The following is a 13,934-nucleotide window of genomic DNA, read 5'->3' on the forward strand; positions in this document are numbered from 1 at the left end:
TTCATTTAAAACAGACCGTTCAACAAAAGGCATACCCCAAAATCTAAATATTGGATTGTTCTTTCTTAGTAAGATCCCATGTTCATTACAATGGTGCTCTTACCTTGACTTGAAGATGAAGTCCATGCTATCCTTCTGGACAACAATCTCTATTACTTCTTTGTAAAAGTCCTCCTTATCTTCCTCTAGTTTCAAAAGTCTAGTTTGTTGTTCGCGTCTACCGTCTCTGCGTAGAATAACAGTAGCAACAAGGACCTGTGGGCTCACTTGCGCCCCCTGCAGTGCGGCAGAGGTTATGGCTGCCTCTCCAGGTGCTTTTTTCATTGCCGTTGTATGATGAGACCAGCGAGCCTAAATATCATATATACGTGAAATAAGTTATTTAGAGACTATGGATGGCGAGGATAAATGTAATAAAGGGATCTACAAACATTACATTGGTGACATACAGTGAGATGGTGCAGGCATGCGCTTAGGGCCCGCTTTTCAGCCAGTTTCTGTGAGATGACGCATTCTGAGGTGAGGCAGAGCTCATCTGTGCCTCACCTCACCACACAGTAACTGACTGGAGCGCGCTCACAAAATAAGTGCCCGCGTTAAATTAGTGCCCGCGCTCCAGCCAGTTACTGTGGGCTTACGAGAGGCAGAGCTCGACCCTCACTTTCATCGCTACCCGTAGTTGTAGCAGAGCTCTGGAAAAATGATTTTGACTATAAAAAGCGATTGGAATCAAAACAGAAATCACACTTACAACCACAGATCAGTGGAGACATTTATTATTTACTATTTAGTTTTCTTTAGTGTTTTCCGTTACATTGGAGTTATGACAGGTAAGGCTCTGCCTCCCTGACTGCACATCGCTGTGTTCAGGGTGTATCAGTCTGTAGTGTCTCTACTTTAAAGAGCCTCTCCTGTGATGTTAAGGTGTATATCAGTATGTAGTGATCCTTTAAAGAGTCCTCTCCTGCTGATGTCAGGTGTATATCAGTCTGTAGTGTCTCTACTTTAAAGAGTCCTCTCCTGCTGATGTCAGGTGTATATCAGTATGTAGTGTCTCTACTTTAAAGAGTCCTCCTGCTGATGTTCAGGGGTTATATCAGTATGTAGTGTCTCTACTTTAAAGAGTCCTCTCCTGTGATGTTCAGGTGTATATCAGTTGTAGTGTCTCACTTAAAAGTCCTCTCTGCTGATGTTCAGGTGTACATCAGTATTTAGTGTCTACTTTAAAGAGTCCTCTCCTGCTGATATGCAGGGTATATCAGTATGTAGTTCTCTACTTTAAAGAGTCCTCTCCTGCTGATGTTCAGGTGTATATCAGTATGTAGTGTCTCTACTTTAAAGAGTCCTCTCTGCTGATGTTAGAGGTGTATATCAGTATGTAGTGTCTCTACTTTAAAGAGTCCTCTCCTGCTGATGTTCAGGTGTATATCAGTATGTAGTGTCTCTACTTTAAAGAGTCCTCTCCTGCTGATGTTCAGGTGTATATCAGTATTTAGTGTCTCTACTTAAAGAGTCCTCTCCTGCTGATGCAGGTGTATATCAGTATGTAGTTTCTACTTTAAAGAGTCCTCTCCTACTGATGTTCAGGTGTAATCAGTATGTGTGTCTCTACTTTAAAGAGTCCTCTCCTGCTGATTGTTCAGGTGTATATCAGTATGTAGTTCTCTACTTTAAAGAGTCCTCTCCTGCTGATGTTCAGGTGTATATCAGTATGTAGTTTCTCTACTTTAAAGAGTCCTCTCCTGCTGATGTGTTCAGGTGTATATCAGTATGTAGTGTCCTACTTTAAAGAGTCCTTCTGCTGCTGTTCAGGTGTATATCAGTATGTGTGTCTCTACTTTAAAGAGTCCTCTCCTGCTGATGTTCAGGTGTATATCAGTATGCGTGCCTCTCTACTTTAAAGAGTCCTCTCCTGATGATGTCAGGTGTATATCAGTATGCAGTGCCTCTACTTTAAAGAGTCCTTCCTGCTGATGTCAGGTGGTATATCAGTATGTAGTTGTCTCTACTTTAAAGAGTCCTCTCCTGCTGATGTTCAGGGTGTATATCAGTATGCAGTGCTCTACTTTAAAGAGTCCTTCCTGCTGATATGTTCAGGTGTATATCAGTATGTAGTTGTCTCTACTTTAAAGAGTCCTCTCCTGCTGATGTTCAGGTGTATATCAGTATGTAGTGTCTCTACTTTAAAGAGTCCTCTCCTGCTGATGTTCAGGTGTATATCAGTATGTAGTGTCTCTACTTTAAAGAGTCCTCTCCTGCTGTGTTCAGGTGTATATCAGTATGTAGTGTCTCTACTTTAAAGAGTCCTCTCCTGCTGATGTTCAGGTGTATATCAGTATGAGTGTCTCTACTTTAAAGAGTCCTCTCCTGCTGATGTTCAGGTGTATATCAGTATGTAGTGTCTCTACTTTAAAGAGTCCTCTCCTGCTGATGTTCAGGTGTATATCAGTATGTAGTGCTCTACTTTAAAGAGTCCCTCCTGCTGATGTTCAGGTGTATATCAGTATGTAGTGTCTCTACTTTAAAGAGTCCTCTCCTGCTGATGTTCAGGTGTATATCAGTATGTAGTGTCTCTACTTTAAAGGAGTCCTCTCCTGATGATTGTTTCAGGGTAATCAGTAGATGCAGTGCCGTCTACTTTAAAGAGTCCTCTCCTGCTGATGTCAGGTGTATTCTAGTAGTAGTTGTCTCACTTTAAAGAGTCCACTCCTGCTGATATTTTTCTTTATCACCTGAAGTAGTGTCCTCTTTAAAATCCTATCCTGCTGAGTTCGGTTTTTATGTAGTGCTTACTTTACAGCTGTGTTCATGTTAAATGTGTTCTTACTAGTTCCTTTTACTAGAGTTTCGGTGAGTACTCTGAGGCCTTAGTGAGTCTCCCTGTGTGTTCAGGTGTAATCATATTAGTGTCTCTACTTTAAAATAGTCCTCTCCTGTCTGATGTTCAGGTGTATATCAGTATGTAGTGTCTCTACTTTAAAGAGACTTCTCCTGCTGATGTTCAGGTGTATATCAGTATGTAGTGTCTCTACTTTAAAGAGTCCTCTCCTGCTAATGTTCATGTGTATATCAGTATGTAGTGTCTCTACTTTAAAGAGTCCTCTCCTGCTAATGTTCAGGTGTATATCAGTATGTAGTGTCTCTACTTTAAAGAGTCCTCTCCTGCTGATGTTCAGGTGTATATCAGTATGTAGTGTCTCTACTTTAAAGAGTCCTCTCCTGCTGATGTTCAGGTGTATATCAGTATGTAGTGTCTCTACTTTAAAGAGTCCTCTCCTGCTGATGTTCAGGTGTGTATCAGTATGTAGTGTCTCTACTTTTAAAGAGTCCTGTCGCCTAAATAATACATTATTTGTATAAGCGCATTAATGGCGCATTTCCACTACAGCGCGGAGCTCGCTTTAAACGTGCCTTGCCCGGCCCGTTTTTGGTTGCGTTTCGACTTGGCGTAGTTCCGGCTAGCAGGTACTATTTCACAGTTTTTCTGGCCGCATAAAATTGAGGTTCTTTCCGGCCCAACAACCAGGCTGAGTCGGGCTGAATATGCTAAACTAGAGAGAGAATCGCTGGCAAGGGGGCTACAACTACAACAAAATGAACATATTTGACCGTGATTTAATTGTAATACACGTTTCAAAATGATGCCGAAGTAACAACATACTAATACCGGTTAGTAAAAACCATGAATTAATGCTTTGACAAGTCTGCAGACAGACAGCAGGCGAAAAACCTTTTAAAATGTGTGTTTTCTGAATGGAGATCGGCTAAGCTAACGCAGTATATGCTCCGACCGTCCACACTCACAACAACGGCCTATACAGACATAAATAAACCAGCGACTGTATTCGCCATGACACAGGCAGTCTGTGGTTTGTCCTTGTTTAACTTGTGTCTAGTTTCTGAACAGACATGAGGAGCTGTGAGCTCTGAGTGCTAAGAGCTAACGACTGATGTTGGTTGTTTGTTTGTAGCCTTTATTTAACCAGGTGAAGCCCCTTGAGATCAAAAGATCTCTTTTTCAAGGGTGACCTGCCGGACATTAGTTACACATGTAACATAAAAACAACAGAACAACAATAATGATGACATACAACATAATGTACAGTTTACAAACTCTATTTACAGTGACAGGTACCATGAGTATCAAACAGCATGTCACCCAGCCGAGTTTTTAAATGATGCAGGGGAACCAAAGTGCTCAGTTTTAAACATGTTTGCAGACTGTTCCAATTTAGTGGAGCTGCATAACTAAAAGCTTTTTTCCCTAAGACAGTCCTAGCACTTGGCACATTTAATAAAACAACATCATGAGATCTCAGGCAATATGTACTTTCAATTCGTCGAGAGATCAGAGAGCAGATATAAAAAGGTAGTTTACCCAACATGGCTTTGTAAATGAACATGTACCAATGACTGAGCCTCCGTACAATTAGTGAAGGCAGACCTGCCTTGGCATACAGGATACAGTGATGAGTAAGTGCTTTACAGTTAGTAACAAATCTCAGGGCACTGTGATAGGCGGCATCTAACTGTTCCAGGCAATGGGCAGGTGCATTCATATAGATCAAATCACCATAGTCCAGCACAGGTCAAAAGGTCACAGTAACTAGCCTTTTCCTGGCTTCAAAAGAGAAACAGGACTTGTTTCTGAAAAATAAACCTAATCTAACCCTCAGCTTTTTAAGCAGGTTATTGACATGAAGTTTAAAAGTAAGACAATCATCAAGCCAGATACCTAGGTATTTATAACTGGTAACCACTTCAAGTACTTGTCCTTGCATAGTAACAATATCCAAAACAGGCTCTGGTGTCTTTTTAGCTTTTGAAAATAGCATTAACTTGGTTTTATCAACATTTAAAAGAAGCTTTAGCTCAGAGAGCTGAGTCTGAATAATGTTAAAAACAGCCTGTAATTTAACACCAGCCTCCTTAATGGAGGGACCTGCACAATACATCACGGTATCATCAGCATAAAAATGTAAAGTAGCATCATCCACATTTTCACCTAAACTGTTGATATATATAGAGAATAAAAGTGGACCTAAAACAGAACCTTGAGGAACACCATTAGCAATGTTTAACCACTCAGAAGACAGCCCATCAAAGTGAACACATTGGGACCTTTCAGAGAGGTAGTTCACAAACCAACCCACTGCATGGCTGGATATGCCGATACTGAGTAGCCTCTGCTTTAAGATGCGATGATCGACGGTGTCAAACGCTTTGGAAAGGTCAATAAATAGAGCTGCACAACTCTGCTTATTATCTAAAATACTCGTAATGTCATTCACCACTTTCATTGTGGCAGTGATGGTGCTATGTTGTTTTCTGAAGCCTGACTGATGTTTAGACAGGATATCATTTTTACATAAAAACTCCTTTACCTGTTCACTCACTAGGCGTTCGAGCACCTTCGCCAGAACTAACAATTTAGAGATTGGCCTATAGTTATTTAAAATAGTTGCCTCCCCTCCTTTTAGTAAAGGCAAGACATAAGCTGACTTCCATACTTTTGGAATTGCATTTGTGCTGAGGGAGAGGTTAAAAAGAGTAGTAAGAGGAAGAGCAATACAATCTGCAGCTATCTATAAAAAGAAAGGTTCTACGTTGTCCGGGCCAGCCGGTTTCTTAGGATCTAGCTTAGATAAGGCTTCATGAACAACATTGACAGTAAAAGGAGTAAAACTGAAAGGGTTTTCCAGACCACATTGTTCAGAGTCACGGATTGGGGTGTTCACAGAAGCAGAGTTAGTCACAGAATCAAACATAGAACCGCAGGACACAAAATGCTCATTAAAGCAATTTAACATAGTGGCCCTGTCCGATATAGTACCAGATGCTGTGGTAAGGCACGGAGGTAGCTCATTACGGATCTCACCGGTGGATATCGATTTTATTGCTTTCCAAAATTTCCTAGGATTATTTAGGTTTTCTGTGGTAACTGACAAATAGTACTTCGACTTTGCACTTTTGACATTTGAAGTGAAGCTATTCCTTAGCTGCCTAAAACGCAGCCACTCTACCTCTGAGCCTGATTGCCTAGCCTTTGCCCAGGCCTTGTTTCTCTCATGAAGGAGACTAGAAAGCTCAGCATAAAACCAAGGATTGTCTCGTCCCTTTACTCTAAATTTACGCAGGGGTGCATGTCTATCAATGACCTCCATAAAACCAAGATAAAAATAAGACCATGCGGTTTCCACATCAGCACACAGATCGATTTTACCCCAATCAAAATCAAACAGATCATGCACAAAACCCTGCTCAACAAAATGTTTTTTGTCTCTCTTAATGATTACATTACATTACATTGCATTTAGCTGACGCTTTTATCCAAAGCGACTTACAATAAGTACATTCGACCAGGAAGACACAACCTTGAAGAAAACAGAATCATAAAAGTACATCAGGTTTCATAGAGCAAAACATTTCAAGTGCTACTCAACTGGCTTTAGGTAAGCCAGTCCTTTATTAGTATATAAGTGCTTTGTTAATAGTTCTATCGCTCGAAGTGGAGTCGAAAGAGATGAGTTTTCAGTCTGCGCCGGAAGATGTGCAAGCTATCTGCTGTCCTGATGTCAATGGGGAGTTCATTCCACCATCTTGGAGCCAGGATAGCAAACCCACGTGTTTTTGCTGATGGGAACTTGGGTCCCCCTCGCAGCGAGGGCGCAGCGAGGGCGCAGCGAGTCGTTTGGCTGATGCAGAGCGTAGTGCACGCGCTGGGGTGTACAGTTTAACCATGTCCTGGATGTAGGAAGGGCCAGATCCATTCGCAGCATGGTAAGCAAGTACCAGTGTCTTGAAGTGGATTCTAGCAGTTACCGGAAGCCAGTGAAGGGAGCGGAGGAGCGGAGTGGTGTGGGAACATTTAGGAAGGTTGAAGACCAGACGAGCAGCTGCATTCTGGATGAGCTGCAGAGGTCGGATGGCACATGCAGGTAGACCAGCCAGGAGGGAGTTGCAGTAGTCTAGGCGTGAGATGACGAGAGCCTGGACTAGAACCTTCGTCGCTTTCTGTGTCAGCTGGGGACGTATCTTCCTGATGTTGTAAAGCGTGTATCTGCAGCAACGGGTTGTAGCAGCGATGTTTGCAGTGAAGGACAGGTTGTTATCTAGGGTTACACCCAGATTCCTTGCAGTCTGAGTCGGGGAAACAACTGAGGTGCCGATGTTGATTGTTAGGTCAAGAGTGGGACAATCTTTTCCCGGAAGGAAGAGCAGCTCAGTCTTGTCAAGGTTGAGCTTGAGGTGATGAGCAGACATCCACTGAGAGATGTCAGCTAGACAAGCAGAGATGCGTGCGACGACCTGGGTCTCTGAGCGGGGAAAGGACAGAATTAATTGGGTGTCGTCAGCGTAGCAGTGGTATGCAAAACCATGCGGGCTAATGACTGATCCGAGCGAGTTTGTGTACAGGGAGAAGAGGAGGGGACCAAGAACAGAGCCCTGAGGGACCCCTGTAGTTAATTGACAAGGGTCGGACTCAGACCCTCTCCAAGTCACCCTGTAGGTACGGTCTTTCAGGTATGAGGTGAGGAGGGAAAGTGCAGAGCCTGAAACTCCAAGTTTTTGGAGAGTGCGAAGGAGGATCTGATGATTCACCGTGTCGAATGCAGCAGACAGGTCCAACAGGATGATGACAGAGGAGAGGGATGCAGTTTTGGCAGTGTGCAGTTCCTCCGTGACAGCAATGAGAGCAGTTTCTGTGGAGTGACCTGCCTTGAAACCAGACTGGTGCGGATCCAGAAGGTTGTTCTGATTGAGATAACAGGAGAGTTGTTTAAAGACAGCGCGTTCAAGTGATTTAGACAGGAACGGGAGGAGAGAGACAGGCCTGTAGTTTATAACATCAGACGGGTTGAGAGTGGGTTTCTTTAGGAGAGGGTTTACTCTTGCCTCCTTGAGACTGTTTGGAAAGTGACCAGAAGTTAGAGAAGTGTTGATGAAATGGGTGAGAAACGGTAGAATATCAGGAGCGATAGTCTGAAGGAGGTTTGAAGGGATAGGGTCCAGAGGACAGGTGGTAGGGCGGGCAGAGGTAATGAGGGTAAGAACCTCACTTGGAGAGAGAGGGGAAAAGGAGGTTAGTGTGTTGGTGGAAGGAGGGTCTGATGACCCAGCGGTGAGTAAAGGTGAGTCAGAAAAAGAAGAGCGAATATCATCAACCTTTTTTTCAAAGTGGGTAACAAAGTCGCTTGACAGAAGTGAGGAGGGGGGAGGAGCTTTTGGAGGGTCCAAGAGGGTGGAGAAGATGGAAAATAGTTTTTTAGGATTGGAATAGGAAGATTGGATCTTATCTTGAAAGAAAGTGCTTTTTGCCTGAGAGATCGAAGCAGAGAAAGAGGAGAGGAGAGCCTGATAGGTTAGGAGGTCATCACGGTGTTTGGATTTCCACCGTTTCCGCTCTGCTGCCCTAAGGACGGTTCTATTAGCACGCAGTGCATCATTTAGCCAGGGAGCAGGAGGGGACTGACGAGCCTGCCGAGATGTGAGAGGACAGAGAGAGTCCAGAGTGGATGAGAGAGTAGAGAGGATAGTTTCTGCAGCAGAGTTTGGAGGCAGGAGTTGGAACGAGTCAGAGGAAGGGAGGGCTGAGAGCACCGATGAGGCAAAGGTAGAGGGGGAGAGGGAACGAAGGTTACGGCGGACAAGTGCAGGATGAGAAGAGATTATTTTGTTATGTTTGGAAAGGGGTAGAGAGAATGAAATGAAGAAGTGATCGGATGTGTGGAGCGGGTTTACAGAGAGGTTAGAAGTAGCGCAGTTCCTTGAGAATATGAGATCAAGGACATTGCCAGCTTTATGAGTCGGTGGGGACGGAGACAGTGAGAAAGCAAAGGCGGTTAACAGAGATGTTAGTTCATCTATCTTCCCTGTCTGGAGGTTGAAGTCTCCGAGAAGTACAGCGGGAGGGCCAGTTTCAGGGATGTGTGAGAGGAGATTATCTAATTCCTCCAAGAAGTCCCCCAAGGCGCCTGGTGGACGGTAGAGAACAACAATGGTTAACTGTATAGGATGGGTTACTGTGACGGCATGGAATTCAAAGGTGGAAGGAGTGAAGTTAGGTAGCTTGAAGAGGGAAAAGCTCCATTTGGGAGAGAGCAGGAGACCAGTGCCACCTCCTCTGCCAGTGGGTCTGGGTGTATGGGAGAAGGAATATGCAGTGGAGAGAGCTGCTGGGGTGGATGTGTTGGATGGAGTAATCCAGGTCTTAGTGAGAGCAAGGAAATCCAGAGACTGCAGGGAGGCGTAGCCAGAGATGAAGTCAGCCTTAGGAACAGCTGACTGGCAGTTCCACAGGCCCCCTGAAACTAGATGTTGGATCTCAGTGGAGCACGTGGGATAGACGAGAGCAGGCCGGTTATAGCGATTAGGAGATACACGGGGCCAGTGATAATTGCGAGAAGACACATGAACAGGAATGGAGAAAATACACATGATTATAGCATGAGGGGCTAAAAAACAAAATAAAACACCAGCGATACTTAGCTCAATCAGAGTAAGATTTGCCTCCTCTTTGCCTCCCTCGTGACTCCCGTAGGACTCCAATGTCTTTGTCAGTCTTCGGCTGTCTGACGCTAAAGCTGACGCTCCAGGAAAGAGCAATGATAATGCGAGGTTTAACCTTTTGGACCTTAGTGTCCCTAATTGTGGCTACAACACAGTGATCGCTCAGATTATTTGCAAATACTCCCACAGATGAATATTTATGGGGAACATTAGTTAAAATGAGATCAATTAGGGAGGATTTATTAGGGGACTTAATATTTGGGCGAGTAGGACTGTCAACAATCTGAGTAACATTCAAAGAGATACAAAGGTTTTTAAAATCCTCTGACACTGCAGTTAACCAGTCCCAGTTAAAATCTCCAAGTAGCACTATTTCCTTGTAGTCTAGTTGTGATAAAAGATTTGCTAGTGAAGACAAGGATTCTTTGACAGCTGAGGGGGGTCTGTAACAACCCACTACCATGACCTGTTGACCCTTTGCCACTTCTATATTTATGGCTAAAAATTCAAATTGCTTACTGATCGATTTGGAAACTAATGTGGTTACATTAACATAAATGGCAACGCCACCACCTTTATTAGGCCGGTCGGTACGATACACATTAAAACCATTTAAGGCAATGTCAGAGGCCAAAATAGATTTGTTTAGCCATGTTTCTGATAAGACAATGACGTCAGCGTCAGTCGATTTTGCCCAGATACGGACAAAATCTAGTTTACCTAACAGACTGCGCACATTCAAGTGGATGGATGAAACCCAACCCAGACCTAGCTTTAAAATCAGCAGGAGTAGCGATCTGACTACTACTATTGGGCGGACCAGGGTTAGGTTGTACATTTCCTGACAGTAATAACAACAAAAAAACCAGGCATCTTTTCCTCTTAAACGACACAAATACACTGTCATCTAATTTAGAAACACCGGAAAAGTCTGCGAGAGTGTGATTAGAGCTTAAGAAGCAGTCCTGAAGAACCATCATCGCAGGAAAATAAAAAAGACAAACATATTTTGTCGAGCAGATTGACTGTGACAAGGCAACCGGTAATTGTTTGAGCAACACATCCGAACCTTTGCAGGGGATGCCCACTGCGGGTGGCAGAACAGACCTGAATCCAGTAGTCTTCTCAGAATGAATAGAGATCTTCTCATAGTCCAAAACAGTTAACAGGCACAGCAGAATCCCGATATGGGCCATTTTCCCAGACCAGCACACAGTATCCGCGATGTTCCTGGAGCAAAATCAGCACAGCAGCAAAGGACAGGCGAAAACATCAGCGTGGAAGCGCTCCGGTCCCTCCGTGGTATCCCCGGGGTGAAAGCAGGCCTCTGCAACAGCAGAACCAGGACAGGTGGAAAGCAGGCCCCAGCGGTGGTAAAATCCTCGTCCGCACAGCCGCACACGCCCGGTGGAAGCAGGCCAAGCCCGAAGCGTGGATCCACTCCGTCTCTCCGAGACGACTCTGGGGTAAAAACCTCTCCAGTACAGCCGTATTATACAGGTGGGAGCAGGCCTCCGTAGATCGCAGATCGCAGGCAGCAAACAGGTGGAGCCGCTCCGTCTCTTCGCGACGAGCAGGCCTCCGTAAATCGCAGATCGCATGCAGCAACAGGTGGAGCCGCTCCGTCTCTTCGCGACGTCTCCGGAGGAAAAACACCTCAGTACAGCCGCACTCGACAGGTGGGAGTAGGCCTCCACAGTTCGCAGACAACTAAAACTACTACTTGTATAAGCAGGGATGGCTAAAAGTTTGTAAGCAGGAGAGCTAGATGCTAACAGATGCCAGATGCTAACAGGTAAGTGCGAGCCTGTAGAAATTGCAATTGGTTTTCTGTGGTTCTCATTGAAGATGACGTCACGGCTCTGCCTACACTGCGTTACTATAGTTACTGCCCCAGTTCCTAAACTGTAATGGTAATGCGCCATAAAGTGAGCCTGTCCTAACGCCTAGCTCGGTAGCCATACCGAGCTAGGCCGAGCGAGGCCGTGTAGTGGCCGCAAAAGACAAGAAAAGCGCCAAACCCCAAAAAGCGTAATAGTGCCTCAAGTTTATTATACTTGTTTTCCTTAGTTGATAAATCAGTTCATTTGGTATCATCTGTTGATTTGCTTGTTGACAATAAATAAAGAGATGTGGAAAAGTGGAAAAACTAAAAATTCAGCAATTTTTTTTTGATGAATCTCATTTTTTGGAGTAAATGTGCAGCATTTTCTCTGCAGTTCTCTTCCCTGAGACGGCCTTTATCTGGGTGTGGAGACACAATGCTCATCGTCAACAGAGAGAGTAATGAGGAAGTTCATTAAAATGTGCTTTAATGTGTTTTTCAGATCAGTTCCAGAGGAAGGACACAACCCGAACGGGCAGAGCCGAGTTTCAGTTTGACGAGGTATGACAACCATTTCATTTGTTATTATTTTATGTATCTTATTAAATATTTTCTTTGTCAATTTTACTTTAACTTTTCAATGTTTATATTCATTATTTATTTTTTTGTTCATATAATGACATTTAATTTTATTTTACTTTATTCTTTTTTATTTTATTATTTTTTATTCTATACTATTCCAAAATGAAACAACTGATACAAAATGTATTTTCCCCCGAGGGATGAATGAAGTATTTCTCCTCCTGTTTCCTGTGAATGTTGTATTGGATATTAAGGATGTCTCTCTCTGCAGTTCATCCAGGTCACCATGAACATATGAAGCGGGGAAACCTCTCATCATGTCTCTCTGCAGTTCATCCAGGTCACCATGAACATATGAAGCGGGGAAACCTCTCATCATGTCTCTCTGCAGTTCATCCAGGTCACCATGAACATATGAAGCGGGGAAACCTCTCATTAACAGCATGGACTCTTTTTATTGTAATAGTTTTAATCATTGTACAAACACGGTTAAAATGTCACTTTTTCACATTCATAACTTACGTATATTTTTATTTTAACTACTAGCAACAATAAAGTAACCTCAGTCTGATAACCCTCTGTGCCTATGTGTGTGAACATGTACGACATTCATAAAAACCCTTTCTGGCTCTTATTGAATCCTTACATTACGTTTCATAAACTCAGCTGATGCTTTCATACAAAGCGACAACACGTGCATTGGTTTTAACATTTTGTTTTAATCCTACTCAATAGAGTGGACAGAAAAACAGGGGAAATAAGAGATCAACCATAAATTAAGGTTTAAAATAAAACCGACTTATTTGATCAGTTTTTAAAACATTATTTATTTAAGCAAAATGTTGTTGTTCGTATCAAGTTTTCTTAGTGGCGCTTTTATACTTCTATAACTGCAGGAAGGAAGAAGTACTCAGAACTTGTACTTGAGTAAAAGTAGAAGTACTCAGAACTTGTACTTGAGTAAAAGTAGAAGTACTCAGATCTTGTACTTGAGTAAAAGTAGAAGTACTCAGAACTTGTACTTGAGTAAAAGTAGAAGTACTCAGAACTTGTACTTGAGTAAAAGTAGAAGTACTCAGATCTTGTACTTGAGTAAAAGTAGAAGTACTCAGAACTTGTACTTGAGTAAAAGTAGAAGTACTCAGAACTTGTACTTGAGTAAAAGTAGAAGTACTCAGAGCTTGTACTTGAGTAAAAGTAGAAGTACTCAGATCTTGTACTTGAGTAAAAGTAGAAGTACTCAGATCTTGTACTTGAGTAAAAGTAGAAGTACTCAGAGCTTGTACTTCAGTAAAAGTAGAAGTACTCAGATCTTGTACTTCAGTAGAAGTACTCATATTGTACTTGAGTCAAAGTAGAAGTACTCAGATCTTGTACTTGAGTCAAAGTAGAAGTACTCAGATCTTGTACTTCAGTAGAAGTACTCAGATCTTGTACTTGAGTAAAAGTAGAAGTACTCAAATCTTGTACTTGAGTCAAAGTAGAAGTACTCAGAGCTTGTACTTGAGTAAAAGTAGAAGTACTCAGATCGTGTACTTGAGTCAAAGTAGAAGTACTCAGATCTTGTACTTCAGTAGAAGTACTCAGATCTTGTACTTGTGTCAAAGTAGAAGTACTCAGAGCTTGTTCTTGAGTCAAAGTAGAAGTACTCAGAGCTTGTACTTGAGTCAAAGTAGAAGTACTCAGATCTTGTACTTAAGTCAAAGTAGAAGTACTCTGAGCTTGTACTTGAGTAAAAGTAGAAGTACTCAGAGCTTGTACTTGAGTAAAAGTAGAAGTACTCAGAGCTTGTACTTGAGTTAAAGTAGAAGTACTCGGGTATTTTACTTGAGCAAAAGTTGAAGTACTCAGATCTTGTACTTGAGTCAAACTAGAAGTACCAGAGTATAGCAATACTCTGTTACAGTAAAAGTCCTGCATTCAAAATGTTCTTCAAGTTAAAGTACAATGTTGTTGTTTATATTTCACATCATTCATCCAAATCTGTAAAGTAACTAAAGGTATTAAATACATGAAG

General features: G+C 42.7%; 1 pseudogene; it reads left to right on the plus strand.

Annotated features, from left to right (window-relative positions):
- The window catches only part of LOC117538278, a 33,248-nt pseudogene extending 20,699 nt beyond the window's left edge, over positions 1-12,549 (plus strand).
- Positions 12,550-13,934: the final 1,385 nt, after the last annotated feature.

This window comes from Gymnodraco acuticeps, unplaced genomic scaffold, assembly GCF_902827175.1.
Source record: "Gymnodraco acuticeps unplaced genomic scaffold, fGymAcu1.1, whole genome shotgun sequence".
NCBI lineage: Eukaryota > Metazoa > Chordata > Actinopteri > Perciformes > Bathydraconidae > Gymnodraco > Gymnodraco acuticeps.